Here is a 13154-nt window from a genome sequence, read left to right as displayed (position 1 = left end):
GTTATTAAGCGAAGTGAGTTATAACGACATGAAAACCGCAATTAGTTATCTGTATTATGCCTCAGCCCTCAATAAGTAATCTTGATACTGTCACCATATCATCAGAGTGATTTAGGATAAATATTTACAAAGTGTATTATTATTTTTTTTGTCCAATTTATTTGTAGCTATACCTATATTTATTTCCTTTACATTTATAGTTCTAATGCATGCTAGAAATATATCGCCGTCATTTATAGACGGATTTTTTAATAAAATTTAAAGCAATACTTGGTGGTAATGTAGTGTCATTTGTAGTAAAGTAGGCACTAAGTTATTTCCTAAAGTTTTCTTTAAAATCAAGTTGATTGGAACGTCGTAGAACCGCAAATTCGGTCACTGTGACTAAAAACTTTCCAAGAAGTCTTGTAATTTCGTAATCTTTTATATCGCGGCACATAAAGGCAAACCCCTAATATCCCTGCTTGGTTCACTTATGAATAATGAGAAATAAAAGCCCACCGGTACTTGACAAAACATTACAGATCTAATTCTTGCATTGTCAACACTATTGTTATAAGGCAGAAAGTTGTGCAGAAAAGATTTTTAAGGCCGCTACCCATAATTCGCTAACCTTCATATCATATTCTTATAACTAGTTTTCAAATCAAATCAAATCGTTTTTTTTTATTCAAAATAGGTTCTTTACAGAGCACTTTTTGAATGTCAATACCTTCACCAACACCACTGTCACTACCACCACTTCACAAGGTGTTTCGTTATAAAGAAGAAGCGACGAAAGAAACACTTTTGGTAGAACACTTTGTGGTTCAACTCCGGCGGCACCACCGCCACACCTATTTCTACCTAATAACAGCAGTGTTAGGCGCTGCTGTGTTCCGTTTTGAAGGGTGTGGTAAGGGAGACAAACTTTTCCGAGGCGTTCCAGCTTAGTCCTCAGGGGTGGCGGCGCATCTGTGGCCGACCTCAGGTAGGAATATCTAATCCTATCTGGGGTTGATTACAGATGTCCATGGGCGGCAGTAGTCACTTACCATCAGGTGGACTGCATGCTCTTGCTCGGCTGCTACTCCTATATTATAAAAAAAAAAATTCCATAATACTCATCTTTTAAAATAAATGTTTTTTACAATGACAAATTTAACCTAATGGTACATGTGGAGCTGGAACTACTTCAGACCACGCCGTTTTGTCAATCAAATAATCACTTAATTTATAGTACTTTTTTACATAGCGTTTATTTAACGACATACGTTAAAAGTCGAAGTATTTCTTGAATCGGTCTACAACTTGGTTACCATAGCCCTAAATAATATTAAGCCAGGCAAAGCCTGCCGTCTACAAAACCACACGGGCTCAATGGCGCCTCAGAGGACAATCGTCTGAACCTACAAGGTCGGCCTTACTATGCTTTGAACGTTCAATATGCTTAATAATTTGATTGCTGATTTTTTATACCATTCTATATTATTTACTTCTAAGCTATCGAATACGATTTACGGTCTCGTACATTAGCAATCTTCTACTATCGTCTGAAGGTGGTAGAATCTTTTGTGGTTCGACTTCGGCGGCACCACCGCTACACCTATTTCTAGGCAGAAATAAAAGCACTGTTAAACGCTGTTGTGTTCTGGTTTGAACGGTGCGGTAAGGGAGACATACTTCTACACATACTTATCGAGGCGTTCCAGCTTAGTCCTCAGGAGTAGCGGCGCATTTGTGGCTGACCTCAGGTAGGAATATCTAATCCTATCTGGGGTGATTACAGATGTCCATGGGAGGCAGTAGTTATTTACCATCAGGTGGACTGTATGCGCCTTAAAACTTTGCGATTTTTTGAAGATTCTATACCTAAACAGTAAGAACAAGACCATATTACTAACCGTCTTAATCTAAGAGGACACTGGTAGTATTCAATCGTTGAACAAAAAAATGCTTGATGATGATATACGTAGTATACGGTGTGCACAAGAGCAGAATTATTTGGTTTAAAAATGGCTTAGGGGACTAATAGTCATGCTACATTTAGCATCAGCGTTCGACAATTATACTGTTTTTGGGATATGCTAGACCCCTAACACGTTTGAGCACCTACTTTTGGACTGACAATTGAAAATGTGATAAACGCGATGGAGCAATAATTTTGTCGATGAAACGCGCGTTTTCGATACTGCGGCCGAACGCAGGAAGACGCTAAAACGTGTTACCTACTATCGATGAATAGCCAAACGCGATGCCGATCCAAAAGTAGCATGCCTGGCAGGGCCGTTAGTTAAAAATAGCCAGCAAATGCAACGCCATTAACTCATTAACGGAAAATGGACGTTCGGATTTATTTACAGTCACAGACAGACGCTCCGATTTTATTTATACAGGGCTGTATTATAGCTGAATATAATAGCCCAATTATCAGATTATACCAGAATCAATATAGTCATTAAGTTGGAAATTCTGTAATTAAGTCGCCTATTAAATAGTAAAATTGATTCTGAGATTAATTGAATTCGGTCACAGGGATCCATGGTTACAACCAGGGTTCCGGGCATTTCAAAAATTTTAAATTATTTTAATTTGTTTGTTATGTGCACTTTTTTCGATTAAGGTGATTCATGGTTTGACTGCGGTGGCACCACCGTCTCATAGTTTTAATTTTAAATATGTGGGGAAAGATACACTTACCTACACAAGGCATTCTGACTTAGTCCTCAAGGTACCTGTAAGGCTGTCTGTACCCTTATTATGACTTTTTACGTTTTGACAAAAATGTCTGTTTTTGATTTTGTTTACCTATTTGCCATATATTTCCAATCAGTTCTGATACAATCTGTTAGGAGCGCTGATTGGAAATGTATGGGCAAATACGTAAACAAATACCAAACAGTAGTTTTTGTAAAAACATAAAAACTCATGCTAAGAGGACTAGTAGGGGACTAAATAGGACTACAATTCTATTTAGAGTTAAATACAGATGCCATTTGTTATTCCAATTTCATAAATATAGCATAGTTTGTTGCGACACTAAATTACCTATTTCCAATAGTATTCTATGCTTCAATATTTTTACATCATTCTTATTGTCACGTACAAATTACTATTTTGTTCTCCATGCACTTAAAATGTCTGGGAAAGTTGCAAATGGAGTGTAATAACTGCATTGTTGGCGTATGTTTAAAAATAGACCAATTGAAAAAAGTTGCAAGTTAGGGTTCCGCAAAAATTCTTCTACTAGTCATTTTTTATTTATGACTTTTATTGACCAATCCTATATCGCAGTGATCACTATATTAGCCTGGCACCCACGAGGATGTTCGGCTTTGATTCCCGACAGAGATCAAATTTATAAATTTAGAGTATGTTCTGGGTCCTGGTGTATAAATACCCTTTTTATTGTTATTACCCTAGTTTTTATTGTTCGGCGGTATTATCCATGTTTGTCCATCGTCTACGACATAGGGAATGCTAATGTAAAAATAAGTATTTAAAGGGTCATATATTATTAACGTTAAAAGCAGTAGAACTCTCTGTATCGACTGCGCTAATGAGTAATTTAAGCGAATTTATTTCTGCCTGACCTGACTCGTTGGATTGTCGAAACCAGACCCCTCTGCATCACGAACCTTACTACAATTGCAGTAGTAGCAATACATTTGTGATCTATAAGATACATACATTACACATACACACATATATTTACTACATTAATTAGCTGCTTTAATTAGAAATTATTATGTAATCAACGGGCGAAAAAGTCCACCTAACATCAGATAAACTGCAAATCTATGTATCTGCAACATCTCTTAATGAATCTATCTCCTAAAAATATATAATAGATAAATTTTATTGACATTTATACTGTAAAAGTATTGTAAAATAATTTACAAATTTTAAATTATTCGAAGAACCTACGGAACCAATAAATCAAGGGTCACAAACAGACGTAAACAAAACAGACAATCATTCGAGCGTCTATTTGGCGTTCAGTTGGACGGAAAGAACACGCCTCAAGGCCGGCCCTTAGGGATACCCTCGGGCGGTTAAGGCGATGTTTATAGACATTTTCTTGTAGTAAATGAAAGAAAGAAACAAACGTTTTTTGAATGTAAGAAGATGTACTGTAGCTATGCTTCTATATAATTATACAATGTTAATTTATATGCCATTATGGGTACCATAAATTAAGGGTTTCCGTTTAATTCCCAGTCAGTCAAACATTAATGATTAGTTTAGATTTCTGTACTATGTCTGAGTTTCTTTGTATCTAAGGCACAAGTAATAATAGATTTAAGCGTTTCTTTATTTGTACTTGGAAGAGAAAGAAAGAAACAACACTGAGCAACTTTCGGAAAATATTTGTTAATGAATTAACGAACTCATTATAACTTAACTGGCGACTTACATAACTTGATTTTGCCAAATTCTGTTTTGTTATCTAAAACTACATCTTTACCTTAACGAAAAAATACAGACAGGCCATAATTTGCGCTAATGATACCAAGCGACGCGTAACTGTTTTGTTCTGCGGTCCTTCGTGTCGGTAATGACAATCAATTATGGCCCTTGTAACAGATTTGCTAAAATAGCAGTCGGACTGCAGGATCGTTTGATATTTTTTGTATTAGTTCTTTATGCTAGTTGTAGTCTACTGATCCACGTTGGATTGTCGATCAGGCGTTCCTGCTTTGTTTTCTCCAGTTTAGTCCAGTTAAGGGTAAAAGGCATCGTAGTCAACTCATTATTGCCCTACTGCTGGGCATATGTCTCTCATAGTGATGATGGGTTTCGGCCATTATCACCATATACTTTTGATAACTTTTTTTTAAACATCGCCCAGGTAATAACTTTGAAAATTGAGCCTTAAAAATTAACTTTGAAAGAAAGAAGTGCGTTCTTGAGACTGGAACCTAGAACCACTCGAGCAATATGTTTTCAAGCAACAACACCAAATCGGCAAATCTTGACAAAGGCACTTTAATATTTTGTTCAAGTCTGTCGTGTTTTTTGTCTGAGGTAATACTAACTCTAAATTTAATAGGCGGATAAAACAAAGTTATTTTTACGTCATTCAAAGATATGTATACATACAGAGACGAACCAGGGGACATATAAAACACGTTTACTACCCAAGGTTACAAATACCTTAATACTCCCTCAAAAATTCTTAACGACAATTTTACGGTGACAATACGGATACATACGGATTATGGACTATAAAATAAACTGCGCTCATACAGCCACCCGTATAATACTGGTCATAAGGCTTTACTAACAAGACGCCTTCGTTTTGGAGCACCTTATCGTACAAAATCCAATAGGCTCAGAAATAGAACGGATCATTTCAGAAAAGCAGTGATTTTTGTTTTTTTTTAATCTTATAATGGTAATCCCCCATTATAATCTCAAATGACAATGAGGGACAAGGGCACCCAGTGGTGAGTTTAAGATTTTCGTTTCGGGGGGAGGAACTTGACCCAAGATGACCAAATGACTTCTTATAAAAACAATCAAATCACGTAGTTCCCATAATAAGGCAGCTTGAGAAAGGTCACTGATGACCACTGACTTTGAAGTGGAAGGAATGGTCCTATGCTACCTCAATATTAGAAATATATATACCAATTTATGTTCTTATTTCTTTTAAATAAAACGTCAAAGCACCCAATGGGATCTTTGGCAGCCAAATAAAGCATCGGCCATTAGAGAACCCGCATCCGGCTTCGAACGGCAAATTGTAACAAATGACACCCCATACCCCACACCTCCGCCCCGGCATAAACAATGCCAGGTACTGGCTTCGTTATCTGTGGATAATACGGTATAGTCAACTTATGTCTTTCATACACTTGGCGTAGTCACTTGCGATATAAATAGTTGTGGGTTCAATTCCCAGTTCAGTATATTCTTCTTAAGTATTTTATTTCTCTTCTTGATCTTGTTATCTTATCTTACTTTTAAACTTTCTACCAATTTTATAAACACGATATTCTGTGAAGTTAGAATGATGTTTGTAACGCCTCTACGCAAAACCATTAGATTATGTTACGAGAAAACGAATACATTACGGTGAAATTTGGCACAAAAATAGTTTATAACTTAAACTAAGTAATATTTATTGTGATAAATAAGAAACAAAAAAGTTAGTATATACATAGAAACCTTCATCTTTTTACGACTGATGGCTGCAGTGGCGAATCAAATGAATGATCATAAGATTAAGCTCAGAGTTTGAATATAAAATAAAATAAATTATTATAATAAGAGCAATTTGATCTGAATTCAAGCACTTACACGCATATTGACGTAGGATTGTTAAACGTACGACGTAGGTTTGTGTGCATCTCTTTAATCCCTTTAAAAGTCGAATATCCATTATAAACGCCAAAAAGAACCGACATCACTCAACCACACACTGCGAATTGCACAAAAAAGAGTCAATGGGCTCTTCGTTATTAGGACGACACGACACAGGACCGACATCACAGTCTTAAATATATAAACGTGGCAAGCATATGCACTTCTTTTTACCACGCTTTTATTAGTTTGAACTGTATGTATGTATGTAACGGAATCTTTGAACTCGGTTTTTACCGACTTCGAATGGTGTGATTAATTTTAAATTTTGAACACATATCAAGAACCAATGACAATACACGATTTTAATAATTTTGTCCCATTCTCCTCATCCGAATCGTCAGGATAAAAATTTCAGCGTGCTTTTTAGTTCTAAAACTATAATTATTTATAACTAATTGTCAAGTTCGTTATTTCACAGAGAGAGAATTACTAAACCGTGCTTGTGACGTCATTCTAAGTTGAAAAATAAACGGGCACGCTTGGTTTTTTACAGCTGATGGTGGTACATGCACTATCAATTTACGCGCGTTATTACGCTTACAATCTATCCAACGGTTTCCAACGATTATTTTATACTAGACGTTGTAGTGCAGAAATGACATAATTTCTGTCAGTGTCGTTACGCCGTGTCGTGTCGTCCCATTAAAGAAGAGTCCAATCGATCATGCATGAAAAAAGATGTTTGCGAGATGAATTGCAGTTCATAACTCGAGTTTGGGATCAGACAAAAAATGGTCAAGCGGGAATATGAGACAGAAGCACTTTGTTTATTAGACTTTTTTATTATCTACTACTACTTTACAGCTATTATTTTATTGTTTGTTTGCTAAATGAAAATGAGATAAACAGAGATAATGCAAAGCAACTAAGTAATCATAGCAAGTATGTCTAGATTTCTGGACTTGAAAGAGAAAAATGTAAAACAAATCACATTTTAATTGTGATCTACAGATGTCTTCGTTGCGATCAGTTTGTAGCATTGGTAGCGTTTAAACCTTTATTAACCTTTCGTTTTGACCACACTTAGAGTTGAACCACAAAGGGTTCTACTACCTTCAGGTTTTTTTTTAAATACAGACATCTAATGTAGGTATCATAAATTATCATGTCTGTTCTATGTCCTGATATTTCAATGTTCACGATACTGATATTTGTATAACTATCTACATCTACATAAAGTAAATCACAATTTAAATCTTCAAATCATTTCTAACCTATATAAAGCAGGGGAATTAAAATGAAACACCGCAACAATGGCCCGAGTGACCCCAGAGTTCCAGAAACGCAGAGGTTTCGGGCATTCATTAACCCGCCCGTAATCCTACGGACCGCGTAATAAATAGGTGCCTTAACTTTTACCCGTGACTCATTACCATTATGATAATTCCCTACGATCCTAATGGAGTTTTTCCGTTGATATTTGTAAACTAGAATAGCAATACTATTGTATTTCACGCGCTGTTTTATTTGCGTGATATGTACAATATGTATAATTTCTTATACCTACATTTGGGAACTATAATTTTTGGAACAAAATTCTCCTAAATTTGATCGAAAACTTATCTTTTTATGGCATTGAAATAGCAATGCAGTCCTCAAGATGGAAAGGTGTCCGCTGTAGGCTTATTGCGTCCTGATGTCGGCTGCAAATACATTGCTACTCCAAGATTAAGTTAGGTACATAGCTGCGTGTTTCCTTTTTCTTCAAAAGTGCAAACCAGAGTACAGCAGCGCTTAGAACTGCTGTTATGCAGCAATAACAGATATCGTTACTGCGGACAAATGCTAAGTGGCCCGCATTCATATTTATAATTGGATTAATAGTCACACCCTTTGTATTATTAGATTATCCCATCCCCTATGATTTAGATACAAACTACTGCATCACCATATTAAGTTAAACAGCGAATAATTTTGATTTAATGTGGCTGACAAAATTTTGTAGTTTAGCCGAAAAGAGTTATTAGATTTATTTGGAAAAATATGTAGCTCCTGTCACCACTTCTTCTCCATAAATATTCCCTGTGATGCCATGGACTTGCTTCTGCCATACCTATTTCTGCTTAATGGTTCAACTTCTGAGGCAACACAACCTTCTGCATAATTACAGCAGGGTTAAGCGCTGGTGTGTTCCGCTTTGAAGCGAGATATACTTATCCGAGACCTTCCAACTTAGTTCTTAAGGGTAGCAACGCATTTGTTACCAACCCTGGCTAGTATTCTAATCTTATTTGTGGTTGATTATATATGTCTACGGGTGGCATCAGCCACTTGCCATAACATGGACTGCGTGCTCGGTTTTACTTTTGTATTACAAGAAGGCCTGTTGTTATGTACATGTAGACGTGCTGTATGTGTGTGTTGTCGTATGTTTTATGTATTGCTATCTGCACATTAAAGAGTATTACTACATTAATATACATTGCAATTTTATTTTTATAAAGAAATCAAAGAAAGTAATGTATGTTTGAATGGTTGTAGCTCTTCTTTAGTGGTAAAGTCTTGCATACTCCAAAGAAGAATGCACAAAAGTGCTTTCTTTGTAAAAGAGACAATAAGATCTCCGTTTTACATTTCAACATCCACTTACGTTCACCGTTCCGGCACATCTTAGGGTCTTGTTCGACCGTGAGCGATTAGTGAAGGAATTTTGTAGGATTATATTTTAGCATCACCCGACACTATTCTCCTACTGGGTACGAGTTTTCTGTAAATAGATTAATGTGCATCGAGGTGGTTGAGTACGGATCTTCGCAAATTTAAATCTTCAAGTAAAATTTACGAGTTACGGTTTGCATCTCCCCTGCGCAACATTTTTCGATTTAAACATAAATTATACTCTCTAGAAATTTTATGTTCGTATGAAATTCAAATCATAACCAGTTATGCTGTTTCGATAGATCAAATATAAAATGGAATTGATCATGATACACGCATTAAAATTAGTAGAATTGAAAATTAAATTAGGTACATGAGATTCATTATTATTTGCTGTAAAAAAATATTTTGACTCTATATCCTTGTCGTGTATTATAGGAGGTCAACAATTGATAGCCTTGTGTCGAACAATTGAAGAAAGCCACTTTGTATCCGCAATCAGAAATGCACGTAATATTATGCACTGCAGCCTTACGTATTCACAATCAAACCACAACGGAACATGGGTTCCAAACCTATTTAGGTAATAAATATGTAATATTATGTATATGTTATGTGGGACTTTTACCGCACTAAAACCCCTCCCGGTGACCGTCCTCAGCACTACAAAGGGGACTCCGGGATCTCCAAAGGAACGCAACCGGAGTCCTCTTGGCGCGTTACCCCGTCTGGCTCCGCCCAGATGATTATGAAGCTCGCCACTCCGTATGGAGCGTACGACGGTATGAGGTCACACATACCATCGTTCTTCCCGGGGTCGCTAGCCAAGCGGTTAGAGATCCCATTCTTGCCGCCCGCAACGCTGTAAGCCCCCTTTTAGTCGCCCCTTACGACAGGCAGAAGATACCATAGCCCTATTCTGATCCCGGAACTATAGGGACAAGCTTTGATACCCTAGTGCCACTAGTGGACCTCTCGGTCTAAGAGTCCGAGGTTCAAATCACAATCTCAACTTCTGATTTTTGAAAGTTATATACGAATTAGAAATTAATGATCACTTGCTTAAACTGTGTGAGGAAAACATCGTCAGGAAATCTGCACACCTGAGAGAATAAAAAAAATCTCAAAGGTATGTGAAGTCTACCAATACGTACTTTTCCAGTGCGGTGGACTATTGCCTAATCCTTCTAATTCTGAGAGGAGATCCGTGTCCAGCAGTGGAACGATAATGGTTCCATGATGATGACGATATGATGATAGTTTTGAAATAAGAAATACGTACCAGGAATTTTAACCCAAGACTGAAAGAACATATAACAATATTAAACAAAACATAAGCATATAAATAACAGCACAATACTTGAGCTAAATCAAGGCACATTGTTGAGCTTGTTACCGACCGCTGATTTTTTATTTGATATCTCAATAAACTTTGAGGGATCGAACGTTTGTGTTCTTAAAATCCTCCCCAAACCATTGTCGGGTGTTTGATTTATAATTTTATTTAGACCTCTGTTTGGTTAGGTCGGTCGTAATAAAGTTTATTGTTCGCCCCGACTGTGATCGGTCTTAAAGTTTTTTGTCGTGTTTTAAATATAAATATTTATGTTATTAATTGTTTTCTTACCGTACCCTTGCGTGATATTCGTAGAAAGAAGGCTTGTGATTTGTTATGTGTAATGGACTCACCATTATAAAGTGTGGTAGAACATTTTTTTATGAAATAAGAAATATTATGTTATAATATCTGAAGAATAAGTTAAATCATTTCGTACTTTGGGTGCCGGAGCAGTTATTATACCGTTTTTAATAGCAATAGATATTGGTTTCGATTCTTGGCCAGACAAATATCTAAATTATGATTTTAGGTTTCTATTTGGGGTCTGGATGTGTGTTTAAATACGATAAGCGAAAGGTTATGGGTGTAAAAACCGCTATATTTTCATTATTATCATTATTTCATAATTCAACTGGTTGTTGGTTAGAGACAGTGAGTGGTAGAGGTCACTAGTCCCTGTAGTCTCGGGACTAGAATAGGGCTACGGTATCCCCTGCCTGTCGTAAGAGGCGACTAAAAGAGGGCTTCTGGGGTTGCGGGCGGCAAGGGTGGGAGCTCGAACCGTCCAGCAAGAAACCCCGGGAAGGACGACGGTGTGTGTCAATCGGAGATCCCGGAGTTTCTCCACCAAGCGCCGAGGACGGCCACGGGGGGGGGGGGGGGGGGGGTTTAGTGCGGTAAAAATCCCACATAACCCGGCGTCGCTCTCACGTCGTCGGGTACCTTTTGAAGGTTTCCCCCTCGCAAAAAAAAAAAAAAAGAGGTCACTAAGGACATCAGATGAACTGCTACTTTGTTTGCTGTTATTTTTTCAATATCGCCATATAAATACATAACGTATATTCATGTGCTCATAATTCTCTTATAAACACAAGTTAAAGTTCATAATTACGCCGCAAACTATTGTTATAACTTCACAAACCGTAACTCGCGCCATCTTCATAAAGCAGAAGTTTATTTTTATGTTCACGACATCCTTTAAGTTTCTTTGCAGCGCTTCTTCGCGAAGCAAGTTGTATGTGGAACTATTATCCTGTTGAATCTTCGTAATTGCGTTTATTCGCCTTAAGCTATTTAAGTTTGAGACAGTATTTGTGACAAGTTTCGTGTTCATAATGAGTATTGTACATACGAGTATGCCGTAGAGATATTACGTACTCGTATTTTAGTAGTGTATTTGATGTTTTAATTCATTTTTTGTAGGAAATGGGTATGCTGTCCTCCTGATGGTGGCCACTAACTGCTACTTATGGACGGCTATAATCAAACACTGATAAAATTGATATCTTATCCGAGAACTCTCTTAGCGCTTACTTTCTAACGTCTGTGAAATAAATTGAAGTCTCGTCAAACACTCGTCAATTGTCAATTTTTGCATTAAAAAAAATTATGAAATTTCGTCGTATTCTGTGTTTTTCTGATAGGCAAAAGTTGGTTAAATGTATTAATAATAATAGGCGTTAATGTTTTACTTACCACACTTTGAAATTCAAATCAGCAGTAATTGACACTGCATGACAAAAAAGGTGTGGTGGTGGTACCATTCAATACGCACCTCGAAGGGTTCTACAACTTTACTATTAGCCATTACACATACATTTTTAATTTAGCCACAAGCCTTACACCAAGGCCACGTCTAAAGCTAATAGTGGTTTAAGCCGCACAATGTTGGCGCAAGCTTTTAAACATTTCCCCGCCCTTGATTTATCGCCCGCCTTATAAAGCCTCCCGCAGGGCGCCGTCGCGGCTTTTTGGCGTTTTTCCTTTAATAAAAATCGCGTCTTCAGCACGCTACGCAATTTTAATTTTTTCTATCTCAACCCAATATTCTTGCTGAAATTAACGTGAAAGCGGCCACTGTGAAATGAACAGCGCTGAAAAATGCTGGGTTAACCCTATTGTGAGTATCAAGTTTTAATAGTTAACAGGGGTGAGATTTTCTAATGTTAAGGTCGGTGACGTAACGAAATATTTCTAAGGCTGAAGATGAAATAAGCTACGACAAATTAGTTGGTGCAAACTAAATATCAAATTTGTGTTTGTCATGTGATTCATGAGCGGTAATGCTATTTTTTATTTATTAATTTACTGTATCATTTGACGTCAATTAATAATCAATCATTTACCAAAATCTAATTTGAAAGGTAAGGGTGATGTTTAAATTAAATTTCTTTTGAATTGTTTAGTATTAAATCCATTGTCAATTTTAATTCGCTTTACAAAGAACGAAAGGTTATTTACCTCTGATTTGAATCCGGAGCTCCAGATCAGATCGAAATTAACGCAACTTTGTATAATACACCATTACATTTTAATGGAAATACTATTCCATACTACCCTCTAAATCAATTACCAACTTTAAACTTCAACTCGAACAAATTCAAATACCCATAAATTATAGGGTTACAAATGACCATTTTAGAGCACGTGTACTCACGGAATGAGGGAAACGAGTGAATGATTCCAAAACGAGTGAGTAAGCGAGTGAGTGAGTGAGTTGAACAAAAGAGTTGGCGCTGTAAAGCTGTCGTCTTGAATATAACGACATCGGGACCCTTGTCTTATAACGAAACATTAATCACGGCACAGTTAGGAAACGGAATTGGGGGCTAGTCCGGTTTATTCTGGTTCTGGTTTGGGTGAATCG

Source organism: Epargyreus clarus, unplaced genomic scaffold (genome assembly GCF_041222505.1).
Source record: "Epargyreus clarus isolate Ecla_fem2 unplaced genomic scaffold, WU_Ecla_fem_2.2 ptg000015l, whole genome shotgun sequence".
Lineage (NCBI taxonomy): Eukaryota > Metazoa > Arthropoda > Insecta > Lepidoptera > Hesperiidae > Epargyreus > Epargyreus clarus.
The sequence above is the reverse complement of the archived record's forward strand: the minus strand, read 5'-3'. Positions refer to the sequence as shown.